The following is a 14,676-nucleotide window of genomic DNA, read 5'->3' on the forward strand; positions in this document are numbered from 1 at the left end:
ACAATGTCTTCCCCAAAAAGCAATAATAAAAATGAAAAAATAAAAAAATAGGTTCCAATTTGTGACAGAGAACTGGGCCCTTTTCCAGACAACCTTTTCTAAACTCATTTAAAACCTCTGCTGACATGAAAGCCCGGAAAAAGCACAATAGTTAATTTCTAAAACAATAGATAGACAGGATGGGGAAGAGATGCTAGGAAGTTCACACCCATGCAGGTTCATGGGTCAGGTTGTGTATGTACAGCAAGGGGACATACTGCCAGGCAATTATTGAGGGCTACTGGTGGAGGCTCAGTCAGTCTCACCAACATCTTAAATGCTGTTTTTACCCTTGGCAGACAGGATAGCATTTATTTTTTTGTTATACCCGAATAACTGATTAAAACCAACCACTGACAGATGTTCCATGTGTCTATATGTGACTTTGTTCTATATTGTTAGTGGTATTAGCTGTCTTGTTATTGTTATGTGTCCATGGTTTTATGTGGTTGAGAAAAGTAAATGCTGATATTTCAACCGATTCCCATAGGTGTGTCGTTTATCGTATAGTCATTTGAGGTTGCTATCTTTTACACTCTTAGAGAAAAGGGTTCCAGAGGGGTTCTCCGGGTGACCCCGTTGGAGGACATTTTTGGTTCCAGGTAAAAAAAAAAGCATTCTGGTCCCGGGTAGAACCATTTTGGGTTACATGTAGAACCCTCTGTGGAAAGGTGTAACGATTGTCGTCGGGAGAAGGAGAAAGAGGACCAAGGTACAACGATTGTCGTCGGGAGAAAGAGAAAGAGGACCAAGGTGTAACGATTGTTGTCGGGAGAAGGAGAAAGAGGACCAAGGTGCAGCTTGGTAAGTATTCATAATACTTTTAATAAATATGACTACTTGAATAAAAAACAACAACACGTCAAACGAACAGTTTGGTGCAATACACACAAAAACAACTACCCACAACCCATAGTGGAAAAACAGGCTGCCTAAGTATGGTTCTCAATCAGAGACAACAATTGACAGCTGCCTCTGTTTGGGAACAATACCAGGCCAAACACATAGAAATCTAACACACAGAACAAAACACAGAATGCCCACCCCAACTCACGCCCTGACCAAACACAAATAGAGACATAAAAAAGGAACTAAGGTCAGGACGTAACAAAAGGGTTGTACATGGAACCCAAAATGGTTCTACTTGGAACCTAAAGAGTTCTACCTGGAAACAACCATTTTTTTTCTAAGAGTGTACCATTGGAGTGATCTTGAGCAGGGTCAGTGAATTGTTCTTTAGTTCCTGTGGTATGTAAATAAATGTGGCTGCAGAGCACTTCCTGTGTTTGTTTAAAGAATGGAAGTGGCACAACTTCAATTGCAGGAAATGGCACAAGGGGCCCCTTCAGCTACTCGACAACTCCGGCTCCGCAGTGCAGTCCAATGAGTCTCTCTTCAAATAATCAGGCATGAATGTGACTGTGCTGCCTGGAAACAGTACACATCAATTCCAAATGTTCTGTAAATAGGCTTCTATTTTTGAAAGACTAACAACCTAACACAGACTATCAACCCACATTAAAAGATAGGATGTGGACATGTAGTTTATTTTATGCCGAAGTTTGAGTTGTATGTTGGCTGTATAGTTTATACAATCGATAAAATATTAAGCTCTTATCTGTTATGATTAACTGTATCTTATTATCTCATTGATTCTGCACAAATCCCCAGTTTTAGGCGAACTTTGGCCATGTTCGAGAGCATCAAAGCCGTGATGTATCATGAGTAAATTGTGACTGACTGACTGATCTAAACAAAAATATTGAGTAGTTATTTATGATGCAAAGTGATTTGTAGATCAGTCAGTCTCAAATTGCCTTTAAAGTCAGCGGCAATGTCGAATGTGTCATGGGTTTGTGAGGACGTGATGACACTAGCGCCACCTTAACGGCAGCCGAAAATAGAGCCCTACTGTAGGTGTGTGCTGATGAAGACGGGGACGGGGACGGGAACGGGGGGGGGGGGGGGGGGCGACAGGGAGAAGTGTTTGGGGAAGATAGGGGGGAGGTTGGGGAAGACAGGGAGGGGGTAGAGAAGACAGGGAGAGGTGGCACTGTGATGTCCAAGTGGAAATTATAGGCATGACACACAAGTGAATGATTGATTGAAACTTTTGTATGTTTTCATGATAGGCCTATAAGACATTGAAAAGCCTAAATAAAGTGGTAGATCTGCATCATAAATGACTGGGTGACAGGTAACACCCGAGAACCATCTTCTTATGTAAGGTTTTCAGTCATTACATTCGCCCACATTTGGCTCTGTGAAAACTACAATTCTGACGTTGTGTGTTTTAACTTTTAGAAACGTCAATAAATCATCGCTTTCGAAACGGTTTTCAAAACGAATGCTGATATACCCCTGTCATGTCAGCGAGAAATAATCTTTCCAAATAATAAAAATACACTTACTGTAGCAGTTTAGATCCATATCCAGTTGATGAACTACACTTCCTCCCCAGTTGGCTTCCTCCCCAGTTGACTTCCTCCCCAGTTGGCTTCCTCCCCAGTTGACTTCCTCCCCAGTTGACTTCCTCCCCAGTTGGCTTCCTCCCCAGTTGACTTCCTCCCCAGTTGGCTTCCTCCCCAGTTGACATCCTCCCCAGTTGGCTTCCTCCCTAGTTGGCTTCCTCCCCAGTTGGCTTCTTCCCCAGTTGGCTTCCTCCCCAGATGGCTTCTTCCCCAGTTGGCTTGCACAGAGGTGTTCAGAACACCCAAGATAGCTAATTAGCACAGGCGTCGGCCTATATCTTCCATAAACAAGCGACATAACATGGAGATATGGCCCTGTGGGAACATTAACACTTCCTATAAAAGGTGTGTAGAAATTTAACTTCTTCTATTTCAGAGTTAAACACGAGGAGCCATGTCGAGAAGGCATCACTTACTATAGATTTATAGCCCATGTCCACAGTCTACTTAACTAGAGGCCATCGCCACTCATAGATAGGGTCCTCAAAGTGAAACACAACGTTTTGGAAACAAGGTGTTACTCAAGTACGGCAAGATGTAGTTGCAGAGGTAGTTTAACTTAACAACAGAAGCCCATATAATGTTACGCCGTAGGTGTCTGTGGCGATGCCTGCCCACTTGCCCTTCAGCACAGGAATCATGACTCCCAGCACGGCCTGTACAGTTTAACACCCCTGCCTCTTTTTACCCCCTCTCGTTCTCTTTTTTCCACTTATCCTGCTTTAGGAAGCAGAGAAGATGAAGAAGGTAGTACCTGCAAGAGGGTGTTGTGGATGAGAACAGACAACGGAATAGATTGGAGACCCAAGCCAGCCGTCCGCCACTAACACACAAGGTGTGTCACAAAATGACGCCGAAGAGGATGGCTGATATTTTACATGCCCCTGACCAATTGTGCTATTTTGTTAGTTTTTTTTGTATTGTTTGTAACTTATTTTGTAACTTATTTTGTACATAATGTTGCTGTTACTGTCTCTTATGACGAAAATAACTTCTCACCACGAACTGGAAAAATATTTTTCCTTTAATGAGTCCGACGAGAAGGATATATGCTCTCCCGGGAACAGGCCCAAATCCATGTCATTTACGTGAAGGAAAGACGAGGTAAATAGGATGCAGATCGGGCTGCCTTCTGAGAATTCGTAGGCGAGCGAGTAAACTGCCACTTTCTTCCGTTCTACTTGCTAACATGCAATCATTGGAAAATAAAATCGATGACCTACGATTATCTTACCAACGGGACACCGAGTCGTGGCTGAACGACGGCACAGAACATATAGAGCTGGAGGGATTTTCCATGCACTGGAAGAACAGAGATGCTACAATTGGTAAGACAAGGGGTGGGGGTGTGTGTCTTTTTGTCAATAACAGAATAAGTCTTGAGGTATTGCTCGCCTGAGGTAGAGTACCTTATGATAAGCTGTAGACCACGCTATCTACCAAGAGAGTTCTCATCTATATTATTCGTAGCCATCTATTTACCACCACAAACCGGTGCTGGCACTAAGACTACACTCAACCAACTCTATAAGGCCATAAGAAAACAAGAAAATGCTCACCCAGAAGCGGTGCCCCTAGTGGCCGCGGACTTTAATGCAGGCAAACTTAAATCAATTTGACCTAATTTCTACCAGCATGTCACATGTGCAACCAAAGGAAAAAAACTCCAGACCACCTTTACTCCACACACAGAGATGCACACAAAACTCTCCCCCGCTCTCCATTTGGCAAATCTGACCATAATTATATCCTCCTGATTCCTGCTTACAAGCAAAAACTAAAGCAGGATGTACCAGTGACTCGCTCAATACGGAAGTGGTCAGATGACACGGATGCTACACTACAGGACTGTTTTGCTAGCACAGACTGGAATATGTTCCGGGATTCATCCAATGGCATTGAGGAGTATACTACCCCAGTCATCGGCTTCATCAATAAGTGCCTCGACGACGTCGTCCCCACAGTGACCGTACGTACATACCCCAACCAGAAGCCATGGATTACAGGCAACATCGACATCGAGCTAAAGGATAGAGCTGCCGCTTTCAAAGAGCGGGACAATAATAATAATTTTTTATTTTACTTTTATTTAAGTAGGCAAGTCAGTTAAGAACAAATTCTTATTTTCAATGACGGCCTAATAATCCTTATAAGAAACGCTTTTAAGAAATCCTGCTATGCCCTCAGACGTACCATCAAACAAGAAATGCGTCATAACAGGATAAAGATTGAATCCTACTACACCGGCTTTGACGCTCGTCAGATGTGGCAGGGCTTAAACCTTTCGAAGCACTTCATGGCCAACACCATTATTAAGTTTGCTGATGACACAACAGTAGCTCCAGAGTTCCTCTGTGGAGATGAGAGAACCTTCCAGAAGAACAACCATCTCTGAGGCACTCCACCAATCAGACCTTTATGGTTGAGTGGCCAGACGGAAGCCACTCCTCAGTAAAAGCACCTGACAGCCCACTTGGAGCTTGACAAAAGGTACCTAAAGTACTCTTAGGCCATGAAAAACAAGATTCTCTGGTCGGATGAAACAAAGGTGGAACTCTTTGGCCAGAATGGCAAGAGTCACGTCTGGAGGAAACCTGGCACCATCCTTACGGTGAAGTATGGTGGTGGTAGCATCATGCTGTGGGAATGTTTTTCAGAGGCAGGGACTGAGAGACTAATTAGGATCGAGGGAAAGATGAAACAGTTTTGCCATGCCTATAGTGTCATGCCCAAGAAGATTTGAGGCTGTATTCGCTGACAAAGGTGCTTCAACTGTCATGTATTGTCATGTTGTGTCTTGTTTCTGTCCTTTCTCTTCACCCTGTCTCCCTCTGCTGGTCGTACTAGGTTACCTTTTCTTCCCCTCTTTCCCCCAGCTGTTCCTTGTCTTCTCTGACTACCTCGTTCACCCCTTTTCCCACCTGTTCCCTTTTTCCCTCTGATTAGGTCTCTATATCTCTCTCTGTTTCTGCTCCTGTCTTTGTCGGATTCTTGTTTGTGTTACTCATGCCTGAACCAGACTATCGTCGTGTTTGCTGCAACCTTGTCCTGTCCTGTCGGAATCTGCATGTTCATCTAACCTTGTCCTGTCCTGTCGGAATCTGCCTGTCCATCTGAGCCTACGTGTGTTTCGTCATTAAAGAGACTCTGTTTTGTTAATTCGCTTTTGGGTCCTCATTCACGCACCTGACAGAAGAATCCGACCAAGAATGGACCCAGCGACTTCGGATCCTCTCCACTCAGCCGTCGAGATCCAGGGAGCGATGCTAGGCAGACACGAGCAGGAATTGTCTGCTGCTCGACATGCCGTTGAGACCCTGGCCACCCAAGTCTCCAACCTCACAGAACAGGTTCACCATCTCCGCCTCGATCCACCGGCCACTTCCAGGGCTTTCGAATCTCCGGAGCCCAGAATCAATAACCCGCCGTGTTACTCTGGGGAGCCCACTGAATGCCGCTCGTTCCTCACCCAGTGTGATATTGTGTTTTCTCTCCAGCCCAACACTTACTCCAGGAGCACTGCTCGTATCGCCTACGTCATATCTCTCCTTACTGGACGGGCTCGTGAGTGGGGCACGGCAATCTGGGAGGCAAGGGCTGAGTGTACTAACCAGTACCAGGACTTTAAGGAGGAGATGATACGGGTTTTTGATCAATCTGTTTTTGGGGAGGAGGCTTCCAGGGTCCTGTCTTCCCTATGTCAAGGTAATCGATCCATAACAGACTACTCTATTGAGTTTCGCACTCTTGCTGCCTCCAGTGGCTGGAACGAGCCGGCTTTGCTCGCTCGTTTTCTGGAGGGTCTCCGCGCAGAGGTAAAGGATGAGATTCTCTCCCGGGAGGTTCCTTCCAGCGTGGATTCCTTGATTGAACTCGCTATTCGCATTGAGCGACGGGTTGATCTTCGTCACCGAGCTCGTGGAAAGGAGCTCGCGTTCTCCGTTGCCCCCCTCTCCGCATCACTACCATCTTCCTCTGCCGGCTCGGGTGCTGAGCCTATGCAGCTGGGAGGTATCCGCATCTCGACTAAAGAGAGGGAACGGAGAATCACCAACCGCCTCTGTCTCTATTGCGGTTCCGCTGGTCATTTTGTCACTTCATGTCCAGTAAAAGCCAGAGCTCATCAGTAAGCGGAGGGCTACTGGTGAGCGCTACTACTCCTGTCTCTCCTTCAAGATCCTGCACTACCTTGTCGGTCCATCTACGCTGGACCGGTTCGTCAGCTTCCTGCAGTGCCTTGATAGACTCTGGGGCGGAGGGCTGTTTTATGGACGAGACCTGGGCTCGGGAACATGACATTCCTCTCAGACAGTTAAGGGAGTCCACGGCCTTGTTCGCCTTGGATGGTAGTCCTCTCCCCAGGATTCAGCGTGAGACGCTACCTTTAACCCTCACTGTCTCTGGTAATCATAGCGAAACCATTTCTTTTTTAATTTTTCGTTCACCTTTTACACCTGTTGTTTTGGGCCATCCCTGGCTAGTTTGTCATAATCCTTCCAATAATTGGTCTAGTAATTCTATCCTCTCCTGGAATGTCTCTTGTCATGTGAAATGTTTAATGTCTGCTATCCCTCCTGTTTCCTCTGTCTCTTCTTCACAGGAGGAGCCTGGTGATTTGACAGGGGTGCCGGAGGAATATCACGATCTGCGCACGGTGTTCAGTCGGTCCAGGGCCACCTCTCTTCCTCCACACCGGTCGTATGATTGTAGTATTGATCTCCTTCCGGGAACCACTCCCCCCCGGGGTAGACTATACTCTCTGTCGGCTCCCGAACGTAAGGCTCTCGAAGATTATTTGTCTGTAGCTCTTGCCGCCGGTACCATAGTCCCCTCCTCCTCTCCCGCCGGAGCGGGGTTTTTTTTTGTTAAGAAGAAGGACGGGTCCCTGCGCCCCTGCATAGATTATCGAGGGCTGAATGACATAACAGTGAAGAATCGTTATCCGCTTCCTCTTATGTCTTCAGCCTTCGAGATCCTGCAGGGAGCCAGGTTTTTCACTAAGTTGGACCTTCGTAACGCTTACCATCTCGTGCGCATCAGGGAGGGGGACGAGTGGAAGACGGCGTTTAACACTCCGTTAGGGCACTTTGAATACCGGGTTCTTCCTTTCGGCCTCGCTAACGCTCCAGCTGTCTTTCAGGCATTAGTCAATGATGTCCTGAGAGACATGCTGAACATCTTTGTTTTCGTTTACCTTGACGATATCCTGATTTTTTCACCGTCACTCCAGAGTCATGTTCAGCACGTTCGACGTGTCCTCCAGCGCCTTTTAGAGAATTGTCTTTTTGTGAAGGCTGAGAAGTGCACTTTTCATGCCTCCTCCGTCACATTTCTCGGTTCTGTTATTTCCGCTGAAGGCATTAAGATGGATCCCGCTAAGGTCCAAGCTGTCATTGATTGGCCCGTCCCTAAGTCACGCGTCGAGCTGCAGCGCTTTCTCGGCTTCGCGAACTTCTATCGTCGTTTCATCCGTAATTTCGGTCAGGTGGCAGCTCCTCTCACAGCCCTTACTTCTGTCAAGACGTGCTTTAAGTGGTCCGTTTCCGCCCAGGGAGCTTTTGATCTCCTCAAGAATCGTTTTACATCCGCACCTATCCTTGTTACACCTGACGTCTCTAGACAGTTCGTTGTCGAGGTTGACGCGTCAGAGGTGGGCGTGGGAGCCATTCTTTCTCAGCGCTCCCTCTCTGACGACAAGGTCCACCCTTGCGCGTATTTTTCTCATCGCCTGTCGCCGTCGGAACGTAACTATGATGTGGGAAACCGCGAACTGCTCGCCATCCGCTTAGCCCTAGGCGAATGGCGACAGTGGTTGGAGGGGGCGACCGTTCCTTTTGTCGTTTGGACCGACCATAGGAACCTTGAGTACATCCGTTCTGCCAAACGACTTAATGCGCGTCAGGCGCGCTGGGCGCTGTTTTTCGCTCGTTTCGAGTTCGTGATTTCTTATCGTCCGGGCTCTAAGAACACCAAGCCTGATGCTTTATCTCGTCTCTTCAGTTCTTCAGTAGCCTCCACTGACCCCGAGGGGATTCTCCCTGAGGGGCGTGTTGTCGGGTTGACTGTCTGGGGAATTGAGAGGCAGGTAAAGCAAGCACTCACTCACACTCCGTCGCCGCGCGCTTGTCCTAGGAACCTTCTTTTCGTTCCCGTTCCTACTCGTCTGGCCGTTCTTCAGTGGGCTCACTCTGCCAAGTTAGCCGGCCACCCTGGCGTTCGGGGTACGCTTGCTTCCATTCGCCAGCGTTTTTGGTGGCCCACCCGGGAGCATGACACGCGTCGTTTCGTGGCTGCTTGTTCGGTCTGCGCGCAGACTAAGTCCGGTAACTCCCCTCCTGCCGGCCGTCTCAGGCCGCTTCCCATTCCCTCTCGACCGTGGTCTCACATCGCCTTGGATTTTGTCACCGGACTGCCTTCGTCAGCGGGGAAGACTGTTATTCTTACGGTTGTCGATAGGTTCTCTAAGGCGGCTCATTTTATTCCCCTTGCTAAGCTTCCTTCTGCTAAAGAGACGGCACAAATCATCATCGAGAATGTTTTCAGAATTCATGGCCTTCCGTCAGACGTCGTTTCGGACAGAGGTCCGCAATTCACGTCTCAATTTTGGAGGGAGTTTTGCCGTTTGATTGGGGCTTCCGTCAGTCTCTCTTCCGGCTTTCACCCCCAGTCTAACGGTCAAGCAGAACGGGCCAATCAGACTATTGGTCGCATCTTACGCAGTCTTTCTTTTCGCAACCCTGCGTCTTGGTCAGAACAGCTCCCCTGGGCAGAATACGCCCACAACTCGCTTCCTTCGTCTGCGACCGGGCTATCTCCTTTTCAGAGTAGCCTCGGGTACCAGCGTCCGCTGTTCTCATCTCTGTTCGCCGAGTCCAGCGTCCCCTCCGCTCAGGCTTTTGTCCAACGTTGCGAGCGCACCTGGAAGAGGGTCAGGTCTGCACTTTGCCGTTATAGGGCGCAGACTGTGAGAGCTGCTAATAAGCGTAGAACTAAGAGTCCTAGATATTGTCGCGGTCAGAGAGTTTGGCTCTCCACTCAGAACCTTCCCCTTAAGACAGCTTCTCGCAAGTTGACCCCGCGGTTCATTGGTCCGTTCCGTATTTCTCAGATCATTAATCCTGTCGCAGTGCGACTTCTTCTTCCGCGATATCTTCGTCGCGTCCACCCGGTCTTCCATGTCTCCTGTGTTAAGCCCGTTCTTCGCGCCCCCGCTCGTCTTCCCCCCCCCCCCCCCCCCCATCCTTGTCGAGGGCGCACCTATCTACAGGGTCCGTAAGATTTTGGACATGCGTCCTCGGGGCCGTGGTCATCAGTACCTAGTGGATTGGGAGGGGTACGGTCCTGAGGAGAGGAGTTGGGTTCCCTCTCGGGACGTGCTGGACCGTTTGCTGATCGCTGATTTCCTCCGTTGCCACCAGGTTTCCTCCTCGAGTGCGCCAGGAGGCGCTCGGTGAGTGGGGGGGTACTGTCATGTATTGTCATGTTGTGTCTTGTTTCTGTCCTTTCTCTTCACCCTGTCTCCCTCTGCTGGTCGTACTAGGTTACCTTTTCTTCCCCTCTTTCCCCCAGCTGTTCCTTGTCTTCTCTGACTACCTCGTTCACCCCTTTTCCCACCTGTTCCCTTTTTCCCTCTGATTAGGTCTCTATATCTCTCTCTGTTTCTGCTCCTGTCTTTGTCGGATTCTTGTTTGTGTTACTCATGCCTGAACCAGACTATCGTCGTGTTTGCTGCAACCTTGTCCTGTCCTGTCGGAATCTGCATGTTCATCTAACCTTGTCCTGTCCTGTCGGAATCTGCCTGTCCATCTGAGCCTACGTGTGTTTCGTCATTAAAGAGACTCTGTTTTGTTAATTCGCTTTTGGGTCCTCATTCACGCACCTGACATCAACAAAGCACTGAGTAAAGGCATTGAATACCTTTTAAATATATACAGTGCCTTGCGAAAGTATTCGGCCCCCTTGAACTTTGCGACCTTTTGCCACATTTCAGGCTTCAAACATAAAGATATAAGTAGCTGTATTTTTTTGTGAAGAATCAACAACAAGTGGGACACAATCATGAAGTGGAACGACATTTATTGGATATTTCAAACTTTTTTAACAAATCAAAAACTGAAAAATTGGGCGTGCAAAATTATTCAGCCCCCTTAAGTTAATACTTTGTAGCGCCACCTTTTGCTGCGATTACAGCTGTAAGTCGCTTGGGGTATGTCTCTATCAGTTTTGCACATCGAGAGACTGACATTTTTTCCCATTCCTCCTTGCAAAACAGCTCGAGCTCAGTGAGGTTGGATGGAGAGCATTTGTGAACAGCAGTTTTCAGTTCTTTCCACAGATTCTTGATTGGATTCAGGTCTGGACTTTGACTTGGCCATTCTAACACCTGGATATGTTTATTTTTGAACCATTCCATTGTAGATTTTGCTTTATGTTTTGGATCATTGTCTTGTTGGAAGACAAATCTCCGTCCCAGTCTCAGGTCTTTTGCAGACTCCATCAGGTTTTCTTCCAGAATGGTCCTCTATTTGGCCCCATCCATCTTCCCATCAATTTTAACCATCTTCCCTGTCCCTGCTGAAGAAAAGCAGGCCCAAACCATGATGCTGCCACCACCATGTTTGACAGTGGGGATGGTGTGTTCAGGGTGATGAGCTGTGTTGCTTTTACGCCAAACATAACGTTTTGCATTGTTGCCAAAAAGTTCAATTTTGGTTTCATCTGACCAGAGCACCTTCTTCCACATGTTTGGTGTGTCTCCCAGGTGGCTTGTGGCAAACTTTAAACGACACTTTTTATGGATATCTTTAAAAAATGGCTTTCTTCTTGCCACTCTTCCATAAAGGCCAGATTTGTGCAATAAACGACTGATTGTTGTCCTATGGACAGAGTCTCCCACCTCAGCTGTAAATCTCTGCAGTTCATCCAGAGTGATCATGGGCCTCTTGGCTGCATCTCTGATCAGTCTTCTCCTTGTATGAGCTGAAAGTTTAGAGGGACGGCCAGGTCTTGGTAGATTTGCAGTGGTCTGATACTCCTTCCATTTCAATATTATCGCCTGCACAGTGCTCCTTGGGATGTTTAAAGCTTGGGAAATCTTTTTGTATCCAAATCCGGCTTTAAACTTCTTCACAACAGTATCTCGGACCTGCCTGGTGTGTTCCTTGTTCTTCATCATGCTCTCTGCGCTTTTAACGGACCTCTGAGACTATCACAGTGCAGGTGCATTTATACGGAGACTTGATTACACACAGGTGGATTGTATTTATCATCATTAGTCATTTAGGTCAACATTGGATCATTCAGAGATCCTCACTGAACTTCTGGAGAGAGTTTGCTGCACTGAAAGTAAAGGGGCTGAATAATTTTGCACGCCCAATTTTTCAGTTTTTGATTTGTTAAAAAAGTTTGAAATATCCAATAAATGTCGTTCCACTTCATGATTGTGTCCCACTTGTTGTTGATTCTTCACAAAAAAATACAGTTTTATATCTTTATGTTTGAAGCCTGAAATGTGGCAAAAGGTCGCAAAGTTCAAGGGGGCCGAATACTTTCGCAAGGCACTGTATATACAGTGCCGGTACATAGTCAATGTGGAGGCTATATACAGGGTATTACGGTACAGAGTCAATGTGGAGGCTATATACAGGGTGTTACTGTACAGAGTCAATGTGGAGGCTATATACAGGGGGTACCGGTACAGAGTCAATGTGGAGGCTATATACAGGGTATTACGGTACAGAGTCAATGTGGAGGCTATATACAGGGGGTACTGGTATAGAGTCAATGTGGAGGCTCTATACAGGCGGTACCGGTACAGAGTCAATGTGGAGGCTATATACAGAGGGTACCTGTACAGCGTCAATGTGGAGGCTATATACAGGGGGTACCGGTACAGAGTCAATGTGGAGGCTATATACAGGGGGTACCGGTACAGAGTCAATGTGGAGGCTATATACAGGGGGTACCGGTACAGAGTCCATGTGGAGGCTACATACAGGGGGTACCGGTACCAAATCAGTGTGCGGGGGTACAGGTTAATTGAGGTAATTTGTAGATGAAGGTAGGGATGAAGTGACTATGCATAGATAATAAACACTGTAGCAACAGTGTAAAAACAAATGGGGGGTGGTCAGTCAATGTAAATAGTCCCGTGGCCATTTGATTAGTTGTTCAGCAGTCTTATGGCTTGGAGGCAGAAGCTGTTAAGGAGCCTTTTGCTCCTAGACTTGGCGCTCCGGGACCACTTGCCGTGCGGTAGCAGAGAAAACAGTCTATGATTTGGGTGACTTGACGCATTTATGAAGTTACTAATAACCATAAGTAAATACTGTTAAATCCCTGTGATTGATGAAGAATTTAAAAAATGTTATGTTTGAGAGGTGTTAGTTTCCGAGAATATGAAATGTTACTTCATGTCACTGATGGACTGCTAAGGTAGAGGGTCCAGACCAGAGGTTAAGGGTTATCGGAGGAAGGTATATAGTGGAGGGTCTAGACCAGAGGTTAAGGGTTATAGGAGGAAGGTATATAGTGGAGGGTCTAGACCAAAGGTTAAGGGTTATAGGAGGAAGGTATATAGTGAAGGGTCTAGACCAGAGGTTAAGGGTTATAGGAGGAAGGTATATAGTGAAGGGTCTAGACCAAAGGTTAAGGGTTATAGGAGGAAGGTATATAGTGTGTGCAACTAAGCTTGTAATGTGTTGAGTGCAGGGAAGTGATTACATGTGGCAGGCATTGATAAGGAGAGACGGGTGGAGATCTTAGAAACTAACAGTGTCACTAACGTTTACATTATGTCAGGGTATATTATTATCAGACATCAGGGATCCTCTGGGAGGAGAAGAGACACAGTCTGGTATCAATAACCATAACAGCTTTGAGTTGGGGAGGAGTGAGCACTTTGGGGTAGAGGTCAGTTAAAATGAAGTGAGGAAGAACAGATATCACTAAGGTTCTGTCTAGCAACAGGGATGCATTAGCTGTTCGGTTGTGGGGGAGGAGACAGCCTAGGAGAAAGGGTTAAACATCGTTAAATATCAGTGCTTGTGCAAATTTTTTTCCCCTTCTGAATACAGCTATGTTGACCCTTTGGGAAGAATTAAACTTAGTTACTAAGCTTCTCTAGTGTCCGTGAGTTATTTACTCTGAAAAATAAGAACCTAACAGAGGGATGAGGCAAAACACATTTCAAATCTGTGGGCAGTTGGGCAGGCTTTATCTCCAACCCTGCAGTACTAGTTGTTCAGGTTTAATCTCCAACCCTGCAGTACTAGTTGTACAGGCTTTATCTCCAACCCTGCAGTACTAGTTGTGCAGGCTTTCTCTCCAACCCTGCAGTACCAGTTGTGCAGGCTTTCTCTCCAACCCTGCAGTACTAGGTGTGCAGGCTTTCTCTCCAACCATGCAGTACTAGGTGTGCAGGCTTTATCTCCAACCCTGCAGTACTAGTTGTGCAGGCTTTATCTCCAACCCTGCAGTACTAGTTGTGCAGGCTTAATCTCCAACCCTGCAGTACTAGTTGTGCAGGCTTTATTTCCAACCCTGCAGTAACACACTTGATTCTGTTAGTCATGGTCCAGACTAAAGACTATGACTGGTTGAACATCTGAATCAGGTGTGTTAGTGTCGGGCTGCGCTTCGGCTGGAATAAAAGCCTAATGCCCTAAAGCCTTGCTTCTTTTGATGTCAAACATCATAAAACTCTGTGTTAACCGAAGGTCACTTGTGTTTAGGCAGTATTTTCGTATCTAAATGGGCACCCAACAAGTACATGATCACACCGCCTGCTGGATTGAACTGTCTGATATGCAGTTATCCAGAGCAACTTCCATATGTTAAGATGTCAATTCACTGTTTCAATTTTATATGACCAATGAATTGTGTTATTACTCAAATCTCAACACAGTTTTTTTTCTCCCTTTTCAGTGGATGTACATCACTATGTATGCATAAACTACAGGGATGTACATCACTATGTATGCATAAACTACAGGCCGAAGGGGATTGTCAGAAGACTTCAATTAGAATCGGAAGATTAGAAGAAGTGGGGCTTTGCTGAACAAATCCTACATTTTCAGGGTATTTCATTGCACTTCAACTTGATAAAGAGTATGTTGATGAATCCCACGGCCTCTTCTTTGCATTAACACCTGTCTTACTAGCTCTG

The sequence above is a fragment of the Oncorhynchus mykiss genome, chromosome 19 (genome assembly GCF_013265735.2).
Source record: "Oncorhynchus mykiss isolate Arlee chromosome 19, USDA_OmykA_1.1, whole genome shotgun sequence".
Classification (NCBI taxonomy): Eukaryota; Metazoa; Chordata; class Actinopteri; order Salmoniformes; family Salmonidae; genus Oncorhynchus; species Oncorhynchus mykiss.